Here is a 25,324-nt window from a genome sequence, read left to right on the forward strand (position 1 = left end):
AACAAGGATACAATTGTCATTCCTTTGTAAGAAAATGATTAGTTGCACTATGCTAATAACATGCTCTGAAGTAGCGAGGAATCAGAATCAATTTTCATGAAGTAATAATACCAGAATGTGATTCCACACTTCAGTAATAATATTTTCTGCTGTAAATGTGCAGCAAAGATGTGTGCAGCCAAGGGATGGTAAATACAGATCCAGGGAATTATGCAGCATCTGGTCCAAGCCAGTTACAAGAGAGGGCAGGGGAGGAGGACACAGGAGGACACGTTCTGAGCTACGATGGCTTATGCTGATAAGAGAAGTGGCTGGAAGTACTCCTTGGATGAGCTCATTTCGTACTGTGAGCATGATGCTATCACAGAAGTGTTTAAAATGAAAGCCAGCACAGAGATTCCCGTTATTTTGCTTGACTCAGAAAAAAAGAAAAATCATTTACACTGAAAGCTTTGTCTTCATTCTTATCACGAAGTGTGAGTTACACAATGTGTCATCACAGGAACTGCATGTCCCAAGAAAAAACTCTTGATTTCATTTAATTTAAAATGAGACAGAACTGGGTCAATTTGATATACCATCATGACTGCTTTGTTTATCAACAAAGACCATGTACTATTGCCCATAACTCAGTTTTAAGAGTATATTATCTAGCAGTTTTATAATCAAGATTGTTTTTACTACTGGAAATTATATAAGCTTGGACAAGGATAACATTCAACATTATCAACTGGAAGGCACCAGAGTTATGATTTCTAGGCACAAGTTGTAATTGGATTGGAAGGCAAAGTTCAAGAAAACAGTAATACTCTTGTGTATTAACAGAAGGCCTGTTCTGCTCTGTAGTGCACTACCCAAGGCCATTTCCTTCCTTAATATTAAAATTCTAATCAGCCTTCATTTCATCTGCAAAAATTTATGACCTAGTCCATGTTCTGTGCATAGATTTAGAAACAAACAGACCTGGAATATGAGACCCAGCATGTTATAAATTCTCAATTCAACTATAAAAATCTATACGAGCACAGGGGAAGAATGTTTAACACACACTGAGTTCCCCACTGTGCCACATAGTGAATTATTGCCATGAACCCTGCAAATGTCTTAGTCTCTAAATACAGCTGTATTATTTCCAGATTTGATATTAAGATCCTAGATATCAAACCCTGAGGAAACTGGACCCACTGTAGAAGATATGAAAATTGAGAACTGTAACCACAAGAAGGAATTCTTCACAAATTTGCCTTCAGCACTGCTTTCCAAACTATGGGGCACTCGCTGCAAGCAATGTGCCTGTTTATTCTAAAGTGGTTTGTAAGAGCTGCCAGAAAACCTGAGCTTGTTCTCCTAAGCATTGCTGCAGTTCAAGTCAGTGCCTTTGGCAGGATCTGTGTTTGAGGATTTCCAGAATACTGGAAAGTAAGCTGCTGCTTCTAAACAGAGAAAATAGTTAGTTCACTCAAACCCTTAGCTGTTGGGGGTTTTTTTTGCTCCCAAGGAGACACCTCTGACTTGAGAATCATATCTCAAAATTAAGCCAACAGCAAAGGCAAGGAAAAGGAAGTCTGGGAAACAGAACAAAAGAATGTTTACTCTGCAAGGTAAATCAGGGAAATGGCTAGAAGGGCAGAATTACAAATCTAAATGCTTGAGTCTCCAAACAAAACATTAAAACATCAAGCTCACTCTTCAAAGAGCAGCAACAAACCCCGAAGACAACAAGTGTGAGGGTACGTGTCGTCTTCATGCCTCGACATAGCTCCAGAGTAGGTATTTATGTCAAAACAAATGGGTGGGCCACTGAGAACTGTGATGGGGCAAATCAACCACACCACTTCCTCCTTGTTGCAAAATTCCATTCTTCTTTTCTGTCTCAACAACACGTTCTGCCCACCTCCAGCTTCTCCCTGCTCCAGCACTACACCACTCACCATCCCCTCCTCGAAGTCCCTTCTGCAATCCTTCCTCTCTGGTGGAAGCTGCACACCTTCAAATCAGTAACCTCTGTTACTGAGCACAGACTGGAAGGCAGCTCTGTGTCCCAGCAGCAGGTGAGCTGAGAGATAACCACGTGCCATCAGGCACAAGAGGCAGGGCTGGCATCCCAGTGACTGGAGGTGGTGACATTCACACGGCTGCTGGCAGGAAAGTGCCCACAATCAACTCACCAGGGGCAAGCACATCCCTCCTGGGAGCTGGCTGGCCACACATGGTGCCTCGAGCTGTCAGCAGGTTACAGAAAGTGCTCTTTGGCCATCAGCTCTGCAGCTCTGACAGAGATGTGTGAAATGTCAGCTGTGTGTCTGTGTGTGAATATAAAGTCAGGTCAGCCTAGGCTGGGACATTGCACAGTCTCGTATGGGATGGATTAAATGTTAGGGTGTATAAATAATTGTCAATGACAATGTCAAAAAAAGAAGGGATGGTGAAGTGCAAGAAACTGCTCCAGCTGGTGATGGAACCAGTGCTGAGGAATTCAGCCAAGTCCCTGGGCCACAGCATTGCCCCCAGACACCAACACCAGTTTGAAATCCAGAATGACTCCACTGCCTTACACTAAACTCAGAACCAGTTTGTTGCAATACCCTGGGAGGGAGAGGAAATAGGAGGAGGAAAAGAAACCTCACTCAGTCCACACAGGTTGGCAGGAAGTAGAATCGCCCAAAATCCATCACGTAAAATTGCATGTTAATTGTAAGGTAATTTTCAGTATTTGAATACAATTTCCTCTGCACTTTTCCACTCCACAAGACACACCTGACAATTAAAAGCAACTCTGTGGGTGCCCTCACACTGATCCACCTGCACGTTACCAGCACACAGGTGTTGATTTGCCAGACTTGGCATCCTGCAGATGCTGTTCCAGCAGGTGCTGCTGGGGCCACTTCTATTTCGGACTGCACAAGCAGTTCACTGACTGCTCTAAAATACATTTGGGAAAGCATCCCAGCTCTCAGACTTTGTTTAGTCTCTCTGAGCATCTAGGAAGAATTAAATAAGAAAATTTAAGAAATACCACTACAATAAAGCAGTTGTAGAAAGTGGAAGTTAAGAATGTAATTAGATTATAACATTTATAAACTTAATCATAGAAAAGAATTCTAAAAATTAGAGCCTGTCAATGAATCTTCATTTATGTAGTAAGAAAAATCTCATAGGATATATTAGCAACTGAGACTGACCTTCAGTGACTGGGTGCACAAGCAAACCCTCTTGGGTGATTTTTCACTCCTGCTGTGTCTCAATCTCTTCAATAAAAGGGTGGGTTTGCAAATGCTGGGGAATATTTGGGGTTTTGTGTATTTAATGGACTATAGACATGGCAAAAACTGTTTCTCTTTTTTTTTATTTTACACATCTAAAGCACACGATCAAGTATGTTTAGAAAGGACGTGGCACAGCTTTTATTCTTCCTGCTTACTCTAGATGAATTACTCTTAAAAAATAATTTACAAAACAACAAGAAACCTATAAGGACATAAATTTCAACAGAAGACAAAATGCCAAAAATAACAAGGAGTTACAGGGTGCTGACACACACTTTACGTGTGAGCCTAGAACTGAAAAGTTTAGTCTCATATTAAAATGGACTAAATTAAGATTTCTGTAATGCAACAAGTTACAAAGAAAGACACTAAACTCTGACATTAATATTTACTGTTGTGGAGAGCAGACATACGGTAGTGAAGGCAGCATCTGCCACTTGGAAACCAGCTGAGTGACTTCAAACCTGGCACTTGTGCAAATCTGTGTGTTTATAATCTAACACAAAAATATTAATTGAGAAGCATATAAAGTTAGGCTTGTCAGCCTTAATATTTTCTGGTGATTTGAATGGGGCCAGAGAATAAGATAAGTATCTTTACAAATCCAGTTGGCTTTACTTCAAATGCAAAAGTTTCTAAACTGCACAAGAACAGGAGCCCTGTAAAATCAAATTTTGGATGCAAAGCCAACCCAGTACTGCTCATCCTCTTGTACTCTGAATCCTGTCTGCAGCAACAGTTTTTGGTGAGCTCACTGTGCTCCCCTAAACTACTGAAAAACATACAATTATTTTTGTAAGAATTTGGGTGGGTTTTTTTGTATCAGAGCAATATTAATCTCAGGGACAATCTCTAATTATTGTATTTAAAACAAGTTTTGATTTTTTAAGTTTATACTAATGAAATATTTTCATTGGCACTGCTAAGTTAAAGATTACTGGAGCTTCCTTTGCAGCTTTTAGGGAGTTTTTTAATCAAGCTGCTCAGTATTCCCCATTTACCAGTGCAGATCAGCTTAATTTGTTTAGCAGCTAAAACTTGGAGCGAACAACGGTATTTTCAAAACAAATACATCAAGTTAAATTAAGCAGGGGCAGTTGTGGTTCGTCTGAATCATATGGCTCCAGATTTCAAATCTAAGCTAAGGAAATAGAGGTTATGACATCCTGCAGCTGCGACAAGTCGTGTTCATAAAGCAACATTAAATCAAGACCACTTGGCCAATTCAGGCAGTTGCTTGTGTGGAAGTGAAAGATCTCATGGGAACATTAAAAAAAAGAAAAGTTCTGGTGTCCCAGCCAAACCCCCCTTCCTTCACTTAATGCTACCAGGGACTAAGTTTCTTCAGAGCAAATGACCGTGGAAGGTTGTTGCCAAGTAATTGCTACTGATTTATTTACATCCAATAACAGGGAACAGGAATCAAACACTGAGTAAATTACAAATGGTCCTCCCATGCTACACAAATGCCAAGTGCCTGAGGCTGCCCCTGGGTACTCTGGTTTGCAGAAAGATCCTTTGGGTGATTTGATTCACCATAAGGCCATGAAAATGCTCACATCAGTGGCAGGGAGAAGCAGCTGGAGCTTCATCGAGGCAGTGGTGTGGGTGCTGCAAGTTAGGGGCACAGCTACACAGATAATGAAGTTTTCCTTCAGCAGGGAGTCTCAGGAAGGAAGAAGGGATTTGGTCTGGAAATGTTATTTTCTAGTCTCCTGTTTTGTAGCATTCATCACTGGAAGTAAGGCCAGGAGTGATGGAGCTCTGAGCAACCTGCTCTGCTGTGTCCACAACAGTGGGGCCCAAGTAAATGATCTTTAAGGTCTCTTAAAACGCAGGCAGTTTCTGGGATTCTATGATTTTAAGATCTATTTATGGTGCAATAAATACTGATAAAATACCTGAGAGTTGGCATTTTCAGTTAGAGCAGATGGAAAAAGTATTTTCCAAAATTTTGTCAGAAAGTACTGGTGGCTGAAACATTCACTGCTCCCCTGAGTACCAGGGAAAAAAGTCCCTGTAGCTTTTCCCTTTTTTCTTCCTTTTTTTTCCCCTTTTATTTTTTTAAGCAGGGAGGAAGCATGAAACAGTAGTACTGATTGAGACTTTCATGACACTATCTGGATGCCAGTGTCATGCTGTGTAAACATGTGGATCCATTAGACAATTGTTGGAAGCAGTGAATTCCAAATTTGATCTAGTGATAGGACTCCTGCTGTTTGGAAAAAAAATGGGGTTGCGAAACCACACAAGGAAAATGCTTCAGACTTCTTAAGGAAAAAAAAAAAAGCAAAACACAGCGTGAACAAGGATGTCCTGGATGGCCTGCAGATCCTGACACACAGAAAAAAACACCTGAGCTCTTGGCTTTATAACTCTGTACAACTTTGTCCAACCTGAAAGGATAAAAACATTTGCATAGAGAAAAATTCATGTCCACATGCGGAATATGAAATATCTTCCTTGCTGAAGGACAATCTCCACCAGTGATTTATATCTCCTCACACACTTCTTGTGCAAGCTCCTGTTGGAACTACAGCTGGAGCTCTCCAGTATTCCCAGCGATGCTGCCTGGGGAAGGGAGTGGTACTTAACTGCCTTCCTTTGGTTTGTGCTGGCAAAGGAGCACTTCTTGCTTTGTAGTACTTAATGGCCTAAAACACACGTTGAAATTAACTCCCTCATTAGCTACATAGCTGCTACTTCTTATCACTTTCATTTCTCTTAATTATAGCACTGCAAAATTTTATGTTCTGATTCAGAATTCTGCATGATTAATACAATACATGAATTATATTTGTTAGAATATAAAACACAGGCCTCATGAATAAAAGTATAATTACACATGACCTTTGAAATCATACTCCATTCTTTAAGCTATCTAGAAATAACTATGCTTATTCTGCCCATGCAACAATTTCATTTCAAACTGATTAACCAGCATTTTATTCCACTCAAGTTGACTACATTAAAACAAAAACCAGTGAGTTCAGCTCCCAGCAAAACTGCAAACCCACTTTAAGGCTGTCCCTACAGAACTTGTTATTCATCTCCACAGACTTATAGATGTGAAGAGCCCTGTGTACAGCTCAGCATTTCCATTATGATTCACATTGTGATTTAATCTGAAACATTATTTACTACATAAAAGAAATTGTACTCCAACAGCAAGGATCAGAAAGCAAAAGAATCAATGCAGAAGGGCTACTGAGTAAGGAAGGAGGACAGCAGTGAGTCGGTCCCACGTTCTCCTGCAGCAGGTGAGCAGTAGCAGAGCTGCTCTTTGGAGGCTGCTGGGTGACCACAGAACCTTTCTCCAGCCCAGCCCTAAGAGCTCCATGGGCACACAGCAGTGGTCCTTGGAATGCAGATCTGAGCACTGCACCTTGCTGTGCGTATAAAGAAACTTGTGGAACTTTGCCAGCTGCATTCAACAATTCCCATGTCTAACTCTAGTGATACCCATACCCACATGGAGATGAGGCCACAGACACAACTAAAGCACTGGAGGACTGCATTACCCAGGGGGAGGCATCTCCTGCAGCCTGTGCTTACACAGCTGGAGCTCCCAGAGCTCCAGATGTGCCACAGCTGTGTCCAGGTGGGAGTTCAGCAGTGACAGGCACCAGGAGAAGCTCTCCACAATCAGTTTCTGCTCTAAAGCACGGGGCAGCTGTCCCTCCACGTCCCTGAATGTGACTTAAATTTGCATGGAAGTATGAACAGAACAGCTGCTCCTTCTTTGCATGGATTTGTGGCAGATTTATTTTTGTTGTGAGAAGTGAGGCCAGCCAGACTGTGATGAGCCAGCCACTACTGCAGGGTTTTACAGCCACCAGAGTTGGGGCTGGGCATTTCCACCTGTGTGGCACATCACAAAGTCATGTTAGCCATGGAAATCCCTTTCTCTCAAGACCAAGACCACATAAAAATAGTAACAGTTTGTCCTTCTATTTACTATTCTCCGTCAAACTATGAAGCTAAAATTGCAAGCAAAATACTGGTTACACTGTTTGTTTTTCTTGGGCCCTTAAATGCCAACCACAAGATGTCAAACAGAGGGCAGAGAGAGGCCAAAGAGAGCAGGGGAGCTGGGGAGCCCTGACTGGAAAATGTGGTACTAACAGCCATAACTGGTGCTAACAGTAGACAAAAAGTGCATCAGAATGAGATCAGATCTTTTATAAACCAGCTCTGCATCTCTCAATAAAACTTTAATGCAAAAAAGAATGAAGTGGCACAGGCAGCTATCTTTAAACATTTTTTCCCAGATTAAGTATTCTCCTTACCTCAAAATTCAGTCATAATTAAGTACCCTTGAACAAGTTAATATTTCTTTTTAGGGGAGGACTCATCTACTCTTATTAAAGTTTGCCTTTCTCTACAAATATTACTGTTTAATCATTAATTTCAGCTCAAACCTCTTTAATTGCGTGCATATGTCTGTTTATATTTTTTTCCTACTGCAATACAAATGGAAATTAGTGCTTTTCTTATTTTTTCTTCTCCTTTAAATAAGTTGCTTCTTATCTAAAGATATACTGAAATAGTGGTTACAAATTTTGAGTGGGCAGATATATTACACTCCTTATAATGCAATAAAATATAATTCTCTGTATAATTCTCTATATAATTCTATTTCCCCACAGCATGCAAAGGAGCAAACACACTCAGTAAAGTGAATTATTGTGACATTGTGTGCCAAACCCACCACTTTTAACTGTAACAAACCAAAGCGACATTTATTGTGGTATCACATTACAGAACAAATATTTCATATCGAGACTGTTACATGTCAGTTTTAACCCACAAGCATGACATTTTTAATGAGGAGAAGGAAGTTATGGTTCTATTTTTAGATCAATCTACAGCTTTTATTTAGGGTCTTCAATTCACCTCACAAGTGTAAATAAAACCATCAGCCCACTGTGAGGCACTACAGCATCAAACACCATGAACAATTATGTTACAGATTTTCTAATCACTGGATGAAAACACTGAGTATTGTAAATGCTACACAGAGATGGTATAGGGAGCTGCAAGACAAAAAAAATGAAAGTGATCTATATTTACCAGATTTAAATAAATTTTGTTTTCATTTCTTTCAATCACCTAGAAGTAACTGTTTCACCTTTTCTTTTTTTTTTTTCCTTTTCTCCTCCCAGTGGCTCCATCTCAGACTGACATTCTCCTGGGCTGCACCTCATGTAAGTAGAGCTGTAGCAATACAGTGTGATTATTACTGTGCATGCTTATTTCATCAATGTAAAACTGTGTAAATATTTCCCAAAACTGGGACTTCTAGACCTGATATCGACTTCTGTAAAAAGGTACTGGATTACCAAGTCCTGATCGAAGACATAGCTAAGATAAAGGATATTGACTCTCAGATTGTCATTCTCAAAGATCCCAAAGCTGCCACCTAAAGTCTCATAAAGTCACATTCAATTTACTACATCTTTCTAAGTTTGTGAAATCTGGACTGTGTGGAAGTGTCCCGTCATCCTGGAGCACTCCAGGGCTCTTTGCCAGGCAGGGAAACCTCTGGAGAAACAGACTGGAGGCACATCAGAAGGTTTAATTGGCACCACTTCTGCAAACTGCTTCCCAAGCCATGTGAAGAAGGCATGGGGGCTGCAGTGCCTTCCTGGGAGAGCATCCTGGCAGTTCAGCTTGCCTTGGAAGCCCACAGCCTTGGGAATGAGTGTCATTAACAAGGGCTGAGCAGGGAAAAGGCAAAGCCAAAGCCAAGCTCCTGTTGGTTCAGCAGAGAAAATGCACCTTTAGGAAAGACTGCTAATCCAAACTTAATCTGTCGAGATGCAAAGGACAGGCAGAAAACTTCATCTTATCTTCTTCAAGAGGCCAATTAATTCCATTCAAGTGAGCACTGATGGTGCAAACACCACCAATACTCTGAGGAGATATTTGCACCCAACAAAAGAACATTCTTGGGTACCAAGGGTGGCACCTACTCAGTGTGGAGAGGAACTGGGCACTTGTACAGCTCAGTCTAATGAGCAAAGGATGAGAAGCCAGGAATTATTTAATGTTAATTCCAGCTCTCCAGTACCAGCTGCTGTTCTGTTACTCTCAGCAGGTCACCTCATCTTTTTCATATTCTCCTATGTACAATAAACATTTTGGTGCCCAGTGTCCAACTCCCAATTTAACTTTCTAGTTAAAAGCACTGCCTCTCTTTACTTTGACAAAGTACAGTCAGCATCAATAGTAATACTTCTTAAAAATATCCTTCCAACTATTGTGAAACAGGAGCTCACTGTTTATGGAGTACTTATTTTTTATGTCAGTTTACCATAGGGCCTCTTTAGCCACAGGCTTACAGCTGGAGGCCCCAAGGCATTTTTTGGGAGTGGAAACTTTTTGAGTTCAGCTCTTAACAAATTTCCAGCCTGCAGTATGTTTTTCATTAGTCTACATGGTGTTATAATAAATGATGCACTTCCTCTTCCATTTTATGATTTTTTTCTTTAAACATGCAACAATTTTTCTGTGTCTGTTTTTTATTACTTTCAATATACTCAACCACACTAATCTTAGAGACTGTGTATAAAAACAGAAAGGATATATTGAATAAGATATCAGCTACAGCAAGATAACCTTTTAAGGTTAAATTCTTCACTGAAGGCCAGTCATAAACCCATTACATGCATGCAGCTCCATGGGCAACCACTCTTTTAGAGGCTATTGTTAAAAAAAAAATCTGTTAGCCTAAAACCTAGAGTTGGTGTAGAAAAGGCTTCTCCAACATACTCACCTGCAAGATACTCAGCTACAGAAGTCTGATCCCACTGGCAAGTCTCCACTACACATCCCACTGTATGTGTGTGCCTGCTTTAAATATATTTTATATATAGTTGATACACACATTTTTTTAAGACAGCCTTCTTTCTATATTTTTCCCTCTCTCCGTAATTTTTAATAAGAATGTATTCCTGGGGGCTGACAGCACCAGGAAATCCAGGCTATGCCAACAAGAAGAGATTCCAGTCAAACATCATCATGTCTGGCATACTGTGTTTCATTTACAAATCTTTGATTTCTAAATGAATGGCAGTTCAAAGTACACATGAAACACAGATACTTTCTGCTTATGTACATAGAGATTGTTAGAGATTAAACCACTTTTAATTAAAGACTTAAGCAGGTGTCAGTTCATGGTACTCTCTGAATTTGGTTTAAGATGTATGTTCCAAAGTTACCCAGCAGCACATTAAATACAAGCGGAATCAAAGAGACTTTCCTAAACAAAGCCAAGAAAAGCTACTTTTTAGGAGGGTTTGAAGTTTGCTGCTACTGATCTGTCATTTATGGAACGTCACATACTTACTTGGGAAACGTTTTAGAACACTTAAAAAATAAACAAACCCCCAGCAAACAGCCCCATGAGACAGAGCCCCGGGCCACACAAGATGTATTAATTTCAGTGGGGTTTTGCTGTGCCTCTGTTTATGCATCTAACATCCCAGAGTTAATTTGCAGTATCAAGGCCTAAACCAGATAATTTAAGAGCATTCTGGACTCAAATAATAAGAGTTTAAACATGGAAATGGAACTGCTTCCAAGTAATTTTTCTCTATGTCATACTTCAGAGTGAAAGCAATATGAAGGGCACCCTGTTTCTCTATTACTCCAAGATTCTTCATTTCTTTTTTTAAAGGAAAATCCAAAGATTAATTTAAAGCCATCTGATGAAAATACCTTAATATTTACCTTCATATTTTGTTGTAATATATAGTGAATTCAAGCGATTTCAAAAGTTATCCTGGATGCTTCTCATTTCAAGATGTTAAATATTGGCTCTCAGAAATTTCCATTACACATTGTCTGACAATATTTGCTGCTCTGGAGTACATGAACTGACTTTTAATTCTTACAGAGGTAATGATAATAAAGTTTGTAGAAGTTGGGCACAGTTGACATTTTAGAATTTCATATTTATTGCAAGTCCCTCCTTTCCAGGTCTATAAAGTAAGTGTAAAAAATGGTTAGAACTGCCAAATGTATAAATTCTCTCAATCCTTTCATAGTTATAGCTATTCTCAGACTGGTCTCCTAATCACCCTTTAAAAATGAGGGCACCAGGACATCTTGGCAGCTGACACCTGAGGACAGTAAAGGAGCACACCTGTAATCCTGGGATTTTGTAACTAGTAAATCACAAACTGAAGTCCCAAACCCAAGAGCAGGACATTACAGAGCTGGGGGAAGGAAGCAGCAAGGGAGGCAGAGCCAGGATCCACCAGCTGCCAGTCGGGGGATGCAGGACAAGCAGGGACAAAGACCAGAACAAAGGCTGCTGACCAGCCAGGGCTGTCATCTGCAGCAGTGAAGTACCAGCCTCCATCCCAAATCTGCTTTATGGCAGCCACAGCACAGCTGAAAAGGCAGAGTTTAAAAGTGGCAGAGGATGGTTAACATAAAAGCACAATTTCTGGAACTTCAACTAATCCCAAAGAGAAGACTGAGCACTCTTGTATAAACCAGCTTTCCCTTTTGCAGTTACCTTCCCCTGCTTCTTTACTTTATTACAATATTGCATACAGAGAAATCTGAAAAATAAAAAATGGTAGAAACAAAGATTTGTTTGACTGCTTCAGCAATAAGGCCCAAATCTGGAATAACCATGAAGACACAAATTACAAAATATCCACCAGTGCAACCAAGAGTTACACATGGCTCCTGAATTTTATCAAATTTGCTGCAGACAGTGTAAGGAATCTCCATTAGCCGGGAAGGAAAAACGCCTAAATTCAGGTGAGATTCTTTTGTGCAGCTATGGCAGGCACAGGTTACAAAGTGGGGCTTTGTATGGCTGCTCCACCTCCAGCTTTATTTGCTGGGAGCTGGTTATGTAACTAACACAAAAGAAAATAACCATTTCTGGGTTGTTTTCCTTTGCAAGCCCTGGGCTGCCAGGAGGAACTGAGAGAATTCAAAAGCAGCTTCCCTTCTGTTGCTCTTTTGGGTGTTTCTCTTTGAAGTGGCACCCTGAGTGGCTGCTCATTCACCAGTTTTGTAGGTAGCCTTTAAAGCAATGCTTTCCACCCTTCAAGCTTAAGTACAGAAACATACAATTAATTAAGCCAAGTTAGTGGTGTTATTATTTCAGCCTTTTATTTCTACTTGGTGTCAGACTCTTAAGACGAAAGGACTCTTTGTAGTAGGATTTCAGACACTCTGGGGAAAATTATGAACTTTAAGACTGATCTGATCTGGTTCGTGCAACACAGGAACAATCTAAGGAAACCATTTAGCTGCTGCTTAAAGGAAAATTCATTCTAAAATCCAGAAACAGAGTCAAACTTTGCAGAGTTACTGTGCTGTATTTAACTGATGATTTAACCCTTTGTTTTGACATACTCTTTTTTAATCACTTTTTCTCCATCAAAAGAAGACTCAGCATAAAATATGGAATTCATGCAACGTAGATTTCCTGGCTAGGAAATCTTTGGTAGCAGATAAATGAACCACTAACATGCCAAATGGCTCTAGTGCAACCAAAATTGCATCTACTGCTGCTTATAATTGTAGTGGCCAAACACCACATTACTGGTTTCCAAATATTTTCCTGGTGTGAAATGTTTGTAAACCAATCTCTTGCACTGGTGCCAAACTCCAGGAACATTCTCCAGGATGGTTTTAGTCCTTAAATTAAAAAAAAAAATAAAAAATCCCACATTATTAAGAATTACTAGGGAGAAAAGATCTCAGTGAATCCATCTTACCATAATGGCTCACTCCCATTTCCACACACTGTGTATGTTGTTTATTTTCATTCTTTGAGCATGGGATTTTATAGCCATAATTATCTCATTTTCTCATAGTACAAACAGTCCAATTTTCATTCATTAAGGTCAACATTTTCATTGTATTCTTCCTCTGTTTTTTTCTTCCCTTTAAAATTTGCTATGAACAATAAATAGAATAGATTTATGCCTCAAAATACCTCTTGGGGTAGAGATTTATTCATAAATTGTTTTTTCACATGAGTATAGATCAAAAGTGGCAATAGTAAAATGAACAGCTAGAAGAAATTATGTTTTTTAACTCCTCAATCTTCAACCTCATCTTCAAAGATTTTTTGTGCAAAAATTTTCTCCAAAATCTGGAAGGCTTCAAGAAGTAATGTGCAGTCAAGCAGATTTTAGAAGCTGGTAGCACTTCATGGTCAGCTGACTGTGAAATCCTACTCACTGCCACAGTCTGGAGCTTGCAAACTTTGTGCTTTACAACTTTTTTAAAGGGTTGAAGGGTGGGGAGACCGGAGCCAAGCATTTATTAAGGAAGACAGTAATACCCTGAACTTTTTCCTTTCCTTGTGCTTTCTCTTGTGCTGCAAAGTGAGCTGTAGTGCCTTCAGCCTGTCCTGTAAGCTTCACAAAGCACACCCAGAGGGTTAACACTCTTCCTCCCTCCCCACCACCTGAGGTCTGCAAAGGAAAGAGCTGCTGCAAGCCTGGTAACAGGAAAAGGTCAGGAGCTGTGTATTATATCCTGTATGTTTGGATTAGCCCACAAGAGCTAAATAAACTGATCTGATGTCTAATGACATTTTCAAACAGTAGCTAATAAAATTAGCCAAAGTATGCAGAGACAAAAGATGTGCACAGACACACCAAAGAACATCTCTAATACATCCACACAAGCAGTGACCTAGCAGAATTTCAGCAGTTTGGCCACACCAATCAGGGTCAAATATAAAGGAACTCAAGTTAAAAAACCTGCTGAGAAAAGACAGATACTCCTGCCTTGCCCATTATTACCACTCCTACTGATATGCAGTTATCAGGTTTTTGGCACAGAACCATGTTTTTGAAACAGAATCATGGTCTTTTCGAAATAAAACAAAAGGTATGCTACTGACATGAACCACAAACTTGGAATACTTAGGGAGAGCTTCTATGAATTAGCAGGGTTAGCAGGTCTGAGGGATTTTCACTAAAAATCACACGAGGATGCTGGGTCCCATCAGCAGAGGAAGGAGCTGTGCTGGAGGAGGTTCCCACTGCTGTCATGATGGAGCTGGCACAAGCAGGGTGACCCTGAGCTGCCTCAGTGCACTGCAGTGCCCCTCAGAATGAGCTCCTCTCTTGTCCCACCTGGACACCAAGCAGGTGCCACTCGCTTTCTGGTGGCCCTCAGCAGAAAAGAGGCTGTGCCAGGGCTGTGACACATCCAGCTTCCACAGGCAGTTTCACCAGAGCTCATCTGGAACAGCCCTCAGGGAGAGCTGGGTGAATTCCTCAAACCAGAGACGCTGGTTCTGAGGAATGAATGTATGATTAATGGGGTTGCAGCACTGGTACAGCTGTGGTCGCCTTTTTAAAGCCTTCCATCAAAGTTCTTGCAACCTGAAATACTGTAGCAGATGAAAAATGAAAGAGACTCAAAGCTGTGCCCATATAAAAGGCAGTGCTAAAGCAACTAATCTAAAATGTGCAAATAAGTCTTGCTTACCTCAGCTGATTTGCACATGCACTTTCATTTTTTCATGTAATTACCAAAGCATTTTCAGACTTGTTATGACCAAATATGAACTTGCTGAATATTCACACTAAGATGAAACAAAAATAAACAGTCTTGAATGAATCCCATTAATACTACACCTTGCTTTACACTTAAAACAGTAACTGAAAATGAGAAGGAATGTCAGTGGGGATTGGTTTCATTCTGTGCAATGAACCAGATCTTTGCTCAGAGTCGCTCTAAAATGAACCACCAATGCTTGCTTCCTTTGAAGGCACCAGCTTAAGATAAAAGTATACTGAGGAATATTTGTGATAATCCTTTAGGTGAATAACCACTCTTTATAGACACTCCACACATGGGTATGAAGGGCTGAAACACACACACTAATTCACTAATATTATAGTGATGCTCCAATGAAACCACTTCAGCTCATAAAAATAATGCTCTGACAACCACAGTCCTGAACAACTACTTTCACTTTAACCTTGTGATTTGTTTAATCCACCTGAATCACTGGCTCTGCCTAAGTTACTGCACAGAGCACTCCTGGAAGATGAGCTTCTAAAAGTCATTTTCATGTAGAACAAAATTGAACAGAACTCTGGCTTTGGTCTTATTTAACTTCTCTAAGTAAAAAATACTACTAGAATTGTCTATCAGTTAGACGTAGCAGCATGTTATAGACATCAGCACCTTAAACATAAAATGACTTAAACATCTGAATCACTACAGATTATCCTGTAAACAAAAACCTGCACTGTTTATATCCCATTTTCATATTAACAAAGCTACCTGTAATTATGAATTTCAGGGCTGTGCATTAACTTTATAGAACCATCAGCCATGAGATACATAACTGCGGTAAGATGGACAGGGAACTGCCATATTTAATTCAGTGCATGAATCAACCCAAAAGCATTCAACAGTACACTGCATCTGAAAATAAATCTTGTGAGGAGACCTCCAAGGCTTCTGTGATCCCTGCTGCTCAGTGGTGACAAAAAAACCCCTGCATTATGTTCTCTCTGTGTGTTTAATGCTCACACCAGACACCTGTCCAGCTGAACCTCTATCATGAGCACAGCAAAAATATCTGGCTTGTGCTTAAAAGTGTTTTAGGTCTGGGCTAATTTACCTGGCAGGTCACAGAAGAGGCTCCACCTTCACTGAGGTTTGTGCTTGCTGACTTCACAATGAGGCAGAGTCAAAAAATAAGTCACTAAAGTAAGCCTCAACATTTCCCTCTGTCTCCTTGCAGATGCGTAGCCAGGACCAAGCCTCAGCACAAAGCCCCATCCATAGATCTGCCCACGGATCCTTCATTCATTTTAGGGTTAATCTCCTTTATGACTGATAAGTAGAACCGTATCTTAAACTTTACTGCTCTGGGGAGGCCATAAAACATAAGAAATATCTGGAGAAGTTCTGTTAGTATGGGTATTGTTGAAATGTGCTCTATGGTCAAAGCACAGAAATTTCCTCTGTCCCACAAGTTCCCCAAGTAGCTCTAGGTGATCAACTACCACTTGTTACTACAAGCAGTAGTTACACAGCATCACTGTGTCAGGGATTCCGTATCTCCACACTCAAACAAACCTTGCAGAAAGTGTGCTGGACAAACCCAGCCAGGAAAATGGAAAAACTATTAGGTTATGGGCACTGCAGCCTGAAAGAAGTGATGGACTGGCAGGGCCTATGAGAGCAAGCATTTGCCTCTATAAAAGCAGGAGAGCAGCAGACTCGAAGGAGCCACGTTATTACCTCCTGCTCTCCCTGGAGACCAAAGGAGTGCTATTCCATCTCCCAGTCTCTGCATTTTTTCCCTGCAAGAAGCTGATACACTAAAGTTTATGAGGTCTGAATTTCAAAAGGAAAACACACTTCCCCTTCAATTCCATGCCCAACTGTCACTGGTATTATCAAATATAAATCAACAACACAGCTTGGGTTTTCTTCTCTGTGTTTCAAAATACAAACCACACATAACGGCTTAACCAAATGAGTGATAAGTATGAAATATTACAAACCATTAAAAAAGGAAAAGTAATAATCCTGGGCTGCCCCATACTGTCTCCTCAAAGAAATATTACTTCAGAGATTAAAGAAGTCCTTGTTTATTTAACAATTTGACCAATCTCCAGCAATAGAAAATCTAATGGAAAATACTTAGAAGGGACCTACAAGCAGAGCTGCTGTGTGATAGACATTCTAAATAGAGACTTGGGGGGGTTAACTTTAATATAAACAATAGAAACTTAGCCAAAGGGAATAAAAAATTACTGAACTAAACAAATACTTAAGTCATAAATACCAACACTCAGAAAGTTCTCAGGTGTTAACCTTAGAGCCTATCTCAGAGTCCTGTTGTGAAGTTTTAGCTTCTAAGAAACTGCAAAATTAAAAACAAGCAACTAATGGTATAAAATAACAAAACACATTTATATTACATACACTAAAGAAGATTCACATGCTAACATGACAAGTTCTTCATTCATTTTATGGGCCAACTCCTTTATGGTGTTAAGTAAAATCATGTATTAAACTTCACTTCTTTAGGGAGGAAGGAAAACACATAAATTATTTCTCCATCGCAGTTTAAAAAGGCAAATTATTTAAGGACTATTTGTATTCAAGCTAAATAGACGGAATCATGATGTTACAGGTTTTTTATTCAAATGCAAAGAATTTACATTTACCTTCCACCTCATTAAAGTCAGATGATAGAGCAGCACAATTTTCCTTACATGATTTTTTTCCCCCCAATTAAAACGTTTCTTCTGAATGCTTAAAAGAATTCCGAGGTTTACAGTTTTTTTAAAGCTCACATTGACTTTTTTTCAAGCCTAATGTTGGTTACTGTCTAAATCTCCAGAGGCCAAGTGGATGTCGCAGGGTTTTGGTAACAGCATTGTGTTTCTGAGGTGGGGGGATGTGACTCCGGGCATACCCAGCTGCGATGAGCAGCTCTGAAGAAAATCACATCTCACTAACAGAATATTTTTGTCAGCTCGGCTCATTCTGGCCATGGCTCTGTTAATGTACACAGAGTAGCAGCTCTGATGGTCAGATTCTTTTCCTGTACAGAAGCTCTCTGGGTTTGATGCAGCCGCTGTTTGTCTCCCGTTACGTAACAACACCAAAGGCTGAACCGTTCCCCGAACCGCAGCGTGTCCTTTCCCTCTGTCCTTTCCAAAAAAAGACCTCTCCAAACCCTTTCACAACCAGGGGCAGGGTACACAGCACCGTGCCTAGGGCAGGATCAGGCCCCGGTTCTGCCAGAGCTCCAACGAGAGCGTGTGGTGCAGCTTAGGGGATTATGAGCACGTATGTGCAGGGCAGTCTCATGTGCCCACAGTGTCCAGTGCCACGCCAAGCACTGCGGCCACAGGGCTCCAGGGGTTCTGAGCCCCAGAAATGAGACACTGCGCTCTCTGCTGAGCTCACCCACACAAGGGCCTGGCTCGAGGGGCAAAATGTTCCTGCCAGCCATCAAGGGACAGCGAGGCAGTGCCTCCCAGGTGAGATTTTAAGCGGTTCTCCTTTTAGATTGGTTTCGGTTTTTAAGAGCCTAGAAAGAATTTACATAAATGCATCTAAGCCTTGCATCAGTAGAAATTAATAGTGTCGTCATTAGAAAACAATGTTTGGGTTTTAGATAACACTTCTTTAGGGAAAACATCATTGTTTGAATTTGTCGCACTCCCACTTTTATCTGGTTGGCCAAAACAAAGTTATAGTTGCTTTTCTAGTGCATATCAATTTTCATGCACATTAGGCTAGATTTCTCACTGTTTCTTTAGGCAATAACTATGTGCTTAAGTTTTTTTTCTTATTGCTCTGAATATATAAGATCCCTATGTTTCTGTATATTAAATCTAGAAGTATTATAGAAGAGAAGTATAGCAGAGGAATTGATCAAAAGTTAATCCAATTAGTCTTTAGGAGAGAAAAAAGTTCTCAGTGCAAGTGAGATCCTTATGAGTCTTTTATTCATAGGATAGTAATAAAAATGCAGCAAACCATACTGTGAAATATTACTGCAAAGCAGATACACACAGCGGTAACTAATTAACTAATTAATCACAATTAAGTTGCATTTTCATTTATATTATAAGAGAAGGTGAGCCAAAGGCAAACTTCAAAGCACCAAAAATTTCCTAACTGCTTTCCACAGAAGCTTTGAATAAGCAGAATGACTGCTGTCCTTTTAGCCTCCATAAGCATTTTTAACAACACTAATCACGGTGATTTTTGCAAATCTGTTTTCTACTGTATGTAGCAAAACACCTACCTTCCCTTAGGGTTCTGTCAGCTGAGCTTAACTTTGTTCTGATAGAAATGCTAAAGCAGCATAAAAGGCAGCACCCTGTTTGTCATGCCAGCATCACAGCTGGCAAGGGTTTGATTGGCTCCATCATTTAAGTCTAAGCAGAATTCCACGGATTTCTACACAAGCCAGACTGATTCTGAAATGATGCAACAAAGTTAATCAAATGTCTGGTCAAAGTGATTCAAGTAAACACAATGTTTGTGATTAGCACATCAGACTGATTAGGCTGAACTCCTGCATGCAGGATCTGATCATCAGATAAGAGAGTATCAGAATATTCTGCATATTTTCCACAACAGCCACAACAAGTAGAGCTCATTTAGGTGAAGACAGACCAGCAGGCTCCAGTGCCCCCCCTACAAACTGTGCTTTACTGTTCTCAGCACCCAGTGCCTGTGTGGCCTCTGTCAAAACAACCATTTATCAATCATTAGTAAGAAACTGGCTCTCTGACAAACTAATTACTCCTCAGGCTTCCACCCATTAGCACAGGAGGAAGCAGATTATACATTTATTTTTGTGGTGTGCTGACCTCAGCTGGGCACCAGGTACCCAGCAAAGCCACTCTCTCACTCCCCTCCACGGCTGGACAGGGAGAGGAAACAGAACTCAAGGCTTGTGGGTTGAGAGAAGGAGAGAGAGAGATCACTCACCCATTACCATCCTGAACAAAACAGACTCAGCTTACTTGGAATAGGGTAATGAGAAACAAAACTGAACACCTTCCCAAAAGCTTGCCATGCAAACCCAATATATCAGGGCTCCTGCAGTAACAAAGGTTCTACAGAAGTAGTTTTTGCTTCCTGAAGCAGACAAAACAGCATGTTACCTATGAAGGACAACAAGAAATCTCTACAAAAAGTCTGTTCAAATTTTTAGAGAGTTAATTGCTGTGTGGCATGTGAATGGATACACTGCAGTTAGTAAGCACTAGTATTTATTTCCATGCCATTAATGTGGCTGTAGTTCCAGGAATTTGTACAAATCTTAACCATGGCTTTCCTAAATAACGTGGAACGGATGCAGTGTGAGCAGCAGGTAGTAGACTCAGGTGTGATTTCACAGATGTTTTTGTAATGGGAGGCTTTAGGTTTAAAGAGTCCAGGTATACAGACAGAGGTCTCAGATTCCTTTACACATTTCTTCCCACAAAATTACTTTTTTTTTTGCCCTTGGAAACAGCCTCATGTTGCCCTGGAAAAACAATACCCATTAACAGTACCTGAGGAAGCATCCCCACCCACAGGTCTGTGGAAGGATGATCAAGGACTCAAATGAAATCATCAAATACTTAAACCTGTCAAACTCTTTGTCAGCATCCCAGAACAGAATGTGCTTAAGGGTTGTTTTTAAATTTGATATACACATACAGCTGCAGTGGGGAGTCTTAGAAGAAATTGAGTTCATTGGTAGAACATTTTGATGACTAAGGGACAAAAATTCCATGTCCCTGATAAAGTGGGAGGGGCACATAGCAAGCAATAGATGGACAAATCAGAACACATTCATGTCACAAAGATGCCTCAAGCCCCTGGTGAATGAAAATTCTTATTCTAAATCTTACCATGTAATAATAACCAATTTTAGATCAGCATTACTATTATACTAGACCACCTAGAATGTAAATTTATAGTACTTTATTCAGACAATAGAAAAGGAATAAGATGTAATCAGTAATTATGCAAGTTCATCCAGAAGGCAGCTAGAAAATGCTATTTTCCTTCACCAAGCAGTGAAAATTAAAAACCACAGGAGTGTCAGGAACAAGATGTCTCAGACTTGCTAGAAATTAACAGAAAGATATGTTTATCTCCAGCGGATGTGACAAATTTTGAAGTCATTTCAGCCTTAGTACAACTCTGCTGAGGGCTGATTTTTTCCCTTTAAACTCAAACTAGTTTTATAATTCTTCTTTATGCTATCTGATAAAGAACTGTGTCAGTATTTCTGCTTTTACTGGAAACCTGGTCCCTGCGGTCAGGTCTGTTCCACAAGAGTTTCCTCCCCAGCCAACGTGATGGTCTGCTTGATTAAGTCACCGAGTCAGCTTTCACCAGTGCTTCTAATAGGAAACAGCATTATGTTATAGTTTCCAGGAAAAGTACCATCTGTGCCTCCTGCCAGTCTCTGCAACTGGCACCAAAAGATCTCTCGGGAATGTTTCTGTGCTGCCAAATTTCAGCAGAGTTCCCTGCCACAAGCCCTGAGCATGGGTGAAGCTGACAAACAGCAGGGGAAGATAAGAGCTGCTGTTTCCACCCTGCCAGCTCACCGGGCCAACTCATTTACACAGCAATTCCAGCACAGTCCATGCACCTTTGACACTCTCTTCCTGGAATAAATTCAGTCAGCAAAGCACAGAATTGGCATAATTTGAATTAATTTTGATTGGCGAGAATCTGCCTTCTTTACTGGAGTGATGCTGATTTACATGAACCAGAAGTACAAACATTCCTTACCTGGAACCTGGGCAATTCCAAAATGCTGGAAATGCAGAGATCCAGGCACCTGCTGTCTTGTAAGGTGCAAATGACTTGTTTGCACTTATTAAAGATATTACCTAAACAAAGAATTTTATCATAAAACTGTCTTTTAGATTATATCAAATATAAAAAAGGACTCAGCAGAAGTTTCTACAATATGATGATCTTTACACAAAAAACAGGAACAAGTAAGTGTCATGAATTTTTTCCCCCAAACCAGTCTTAACTGACCTGTTGCTCTACAGTTTAAGTGGCTGTAGGTACTGGGGCAAAATTCCTTACATTTAAACATTGATGAAAATGTTTAGGAAAAAGGAAAAAGTTAGGAAAAATTTATTGAAGAAATCACCCACTGAGTCTATTAAGTTCCTGAAGTCAGAATAAATGAATGAAATATTTTCATTAAAAACAGTGGGATAAAGTATCAGCTAAATCCCAGCTGCTCTGAACATCAACATCACAACAGTAGAGGTGCTTTCTGAAGGTGTCTGCAACCCTTGTGAAATCTACTGAGCTGCAGTACTTCATACAAAAAACATCTGCAACTTACATTCAGTTTTAAACTGAAGGAAATTATTTTCTTGTGTGCTTTCCCAGAAACTGAAATTTTCTATATTTTTTAATTAATCCTTTTGGTTTCTGTGGCTCACCAGTTACACGCACACTGAAAATTCTTACAAAGGTTAAATTTTTTTAGAAGTTTGTTTTCAGCAAAGCAGTTAAAATAATTAATACATATACATAACAACTTTCAGTCATCTTGACACTGAATGCTATTTAAGGTTGCTGCTACATAGTTTTAAAGTGGGATAGCTACATCAAAATCAGCTTCCAAGTGCTCTGAAAACCTGGAGCAGAACTGCAGCAGTGCTAACTGGCTGTTCAGCACTCTGAATGGCGCCATCCACTCTGCTGATGCTTAAAAGCTGTCACTTCTTGTATTCCAACTGGTCAACTTTATAAAATCCAGAACTGGAAGTACCTTACGTAAGCTGATTTTCTAATACTACATTCATTCTAATTATTCCTGTTATTTAATACACCGTAAGTTCCTGGAAGTTAATATGAATACTAGGAAAATTACTCAGGTTTTGTTTTGCATATAACTTATTCTTTTTAAAAAGCATTATTTATTATTAGAGTGGGTATTAGAGCATCTCCAAATTGTGTCTCATGTCAGGATCCCTGGCAGCAAAGGCCTGTAGGTAGATGAAACAGGTAATCACTGTGTATATTCATTCTGCCTGGTGGAATCCTCACCTTTAGAACTGCCCAAAAGTTAAGGTATTTCACTTTTTGCAGTGATGAAATCTTTAAGTATTAAAAGCTGCACTGTTCACTCTATACTGAATTCTTTCTCGCTGTACAGAAACATTAAAAAAAGAAACAATATGTCATGTTTTCCATATAGAAGCTGTTACAGAATTCAGTGATAAGGCTAAGTCAGGAAGGGGTGGAGCAGCACCATCAGTGCCACTCATCCATGCTGGGACAGGGAGAACTTAACCAAACAAGGCTGAGTTTATGGAGTTAACCCGTGCAGAGCCCCTGGTGCAGCTGTTCCCCAGCAGCTGCCAGGAGGGCACAGCCACTGGCACCCAGCTCCCACAGAGGCTGCACTGCAAAGAAATGGACAGCACAGAAAGGCAGGATTTCTCTGGAGTGCCAGATGTGCCTGGCAGATCGCATCTGTGTCTGAACAAGGGACTCCTTCCACACAAAGCTTTAGGGGCTGCAGTGCTGGGCTGTCTCCTCTCCACAGAACTTCTGCCCCATGGTAGTTGGTTATTACAACCTTCCAGAGCACCATGGCACTGCCACTCTTCAACAGACCTAAACCATTTAGCAGTTTTGATCCTGGTTTCCAGAGTAGCTGATCTTTTTGTCTTCCTTTATTGCAGTAAATTGTCTGTTCTCATAAGCTTTAAGCAGCTTAGAAATTGAGAAGGAGAAACTAAAGCAAATACAATTATTCATTTCTGATGGATACACACATTGTTCTGAGCAGCCTTCTAGGAACTCTAAAAACAGAAGAAAGTTCTGCAGTTCTAACCTATTAGAGAATATGCACATCCTAAAGAAATGTTGCCATACCCTAAAATCCAGTTTTCCTTCTTCCAAGCAAAAAGCCCATCTGAACTCATTTATTGATGCTTACTGACCTGTTGCAGCAATTTGCAGACTTACTTTTGATATGGCCTTATATGAACTCAGATTCCCAAAGAGCTGAACAATCTAAACAAAAATCAAATGTGCAACTGACATCGCTAATAATAATTTTACATATTATTTATACATTTAATAATAACAATGATAAATAACAACAACAAAAGGTCAGAACAGGAGGGGAAAAGCATCTATTTAGCAGGTTGCCAAGAGGCCAGGGCAGTAAGCAGATTATCATGGCACAAGTGGGATCTGAATCACCAGGTAGCTGCTAAGCAAATGATTCACCACAACTATGGTGCTCACAGAATGAGAGGATAAACAAATGAGACAGGGGTTGCCAACATCTTTTGAACAATAACAAAGGTCACCCACCCACAGGAAGGAACTCTGAAGACAACATATATTCAGAATTTCTGGAAAAGCAGAGTGAGCAACCTCAAAGGGCGACCAATGCAAAATGCAAAGATCAATTTCAGGAACCCAGGTATCTCTGTACTCGTGCCACATGAAACAGAAATGCACCCTTACAGTTCTTGAGAATGTAATCTTTATTGCTGATTCAAAATACCCAAGAACAGCCTGAGATATCCCACAGGAAAGTCACAAAGTAGAAGTGAAAGTGTGTCATGCTTGGAAGCCCTGTGATCATTTGGATGTGGTACTCTGTGTGTGTGTGTGTGTGTGTGTCATATGAGCAAATAATGATGGGAGGTGCAACGTTAATTGTAAGGCAGTCATCAGGGAGAGATAAAGAGGAAAACATTGGCCAAGCAGATAGGAAACTCAAGGGGTATTTTAAGAAATCAGGAAATGTACATAGGAATTTATGCATGGACAGAAGGAATATAAAAGGAAAAACATTGGTCCAAGGGAAGGCAATTACCTATAGAGCTGGAAATGGGTTCACAGCACTCAAATTGTGCAGAATCAAGTGGGAGTAGGCAGGAGTTGGGCTATGTAAGTGAAAAATCCTCGGTTTATTTTAATTATTAATTATGGTTATGCTCCTACTAAAGCAAGTTATTTAGCAAAGGGAAAGGGTTTAGAAAACCAAAACCTGAGCCTAATGAAAGGTGAAAGCACCACAACCAGAAGGTTGGATGACTGCTCTTCCAGGAGCTGACTTGCCATGAGTGGCAAACCCCTTGTTCCCTCTCTTTCAAGTGACCTACTCTTGCTTTTTGATTTGTACTTTTTAAAATAGCCAACATAGGCTTATTACATTCAATGCTACTTTGTATCAGTCATCCCTGATGTTTGATCGTGCCTTCTTTCACCTTACATTGCACTGAATCAACCACATTACAAATGGAACCAGTATCAATTATGAACTTCCCCTGCCAAACTGGTCAATGGTTGCACCACAAAGACATAAATGACAGGGTTGGAAGGGGCCTGTTTGTCAGCCCAGCCCCCAGCATCAAGCAGGATTTTCTTCTCCACTCATGTTGAAAGCATTTTATCTGAGCTGTATCATTACATTATGTACAGCAGCAACTCAGCAACTGCATGAGGGGAGTATATCCCAAAACCTACTTGCCTGCACTGCTGCATTTTTCCCCCCTCACATCTAACCTGAGCTA

General features: G+C 40.2%; 2 protein-coding genes across 3 annotated transcripts in view; one reads left to right on the forward strand and one right to left on the reverse strand.

The window, feature by feature from the left end:
- The window catches only part of C15H7orf50 (chromosome 15 C7orf50 homolog), a 122,882-nt gene that overhangs the window by 47,175 nt on the left and 50,383 nt on the right, over nt 1-25,324 (reverse strand). The gene's annotated exons all lie outside the window — the stretch shown is intronic.
- Nucleotides 1-25,324, forward strand: part of GPR146 (G protein-coupled receptor 146) — a 48,988-nt gene that overhangs the window by 13,756 nt on the left and 9,908 nt on the right. Inside the window, exon 2 of the mRNA XM_064390119.1 lies at nt 8,432-8,473. The gene's annotated coding sequence lies outside the window, so the exon portion shown is untranslated. The remainder of the gene's footprint in view (nt 1-8,431; nt 8,474-25,324) is intronic.

The sequence above is a fragment of the Passer domesticus genome, chromosome 15 (genome assembly GCF_036417665.1).
Source record: "Passer domesticus isolate bPasDom1 chromosome 15, bPasDom1.hap1, whole genome shotgun sequence".
Taxonomy (NCBI): domain Eukaryota; kingdom Metazoa; phylum Chordata; class Aves; order Passeriformes; family Passeridae; genus Passer; species Passer domesticus.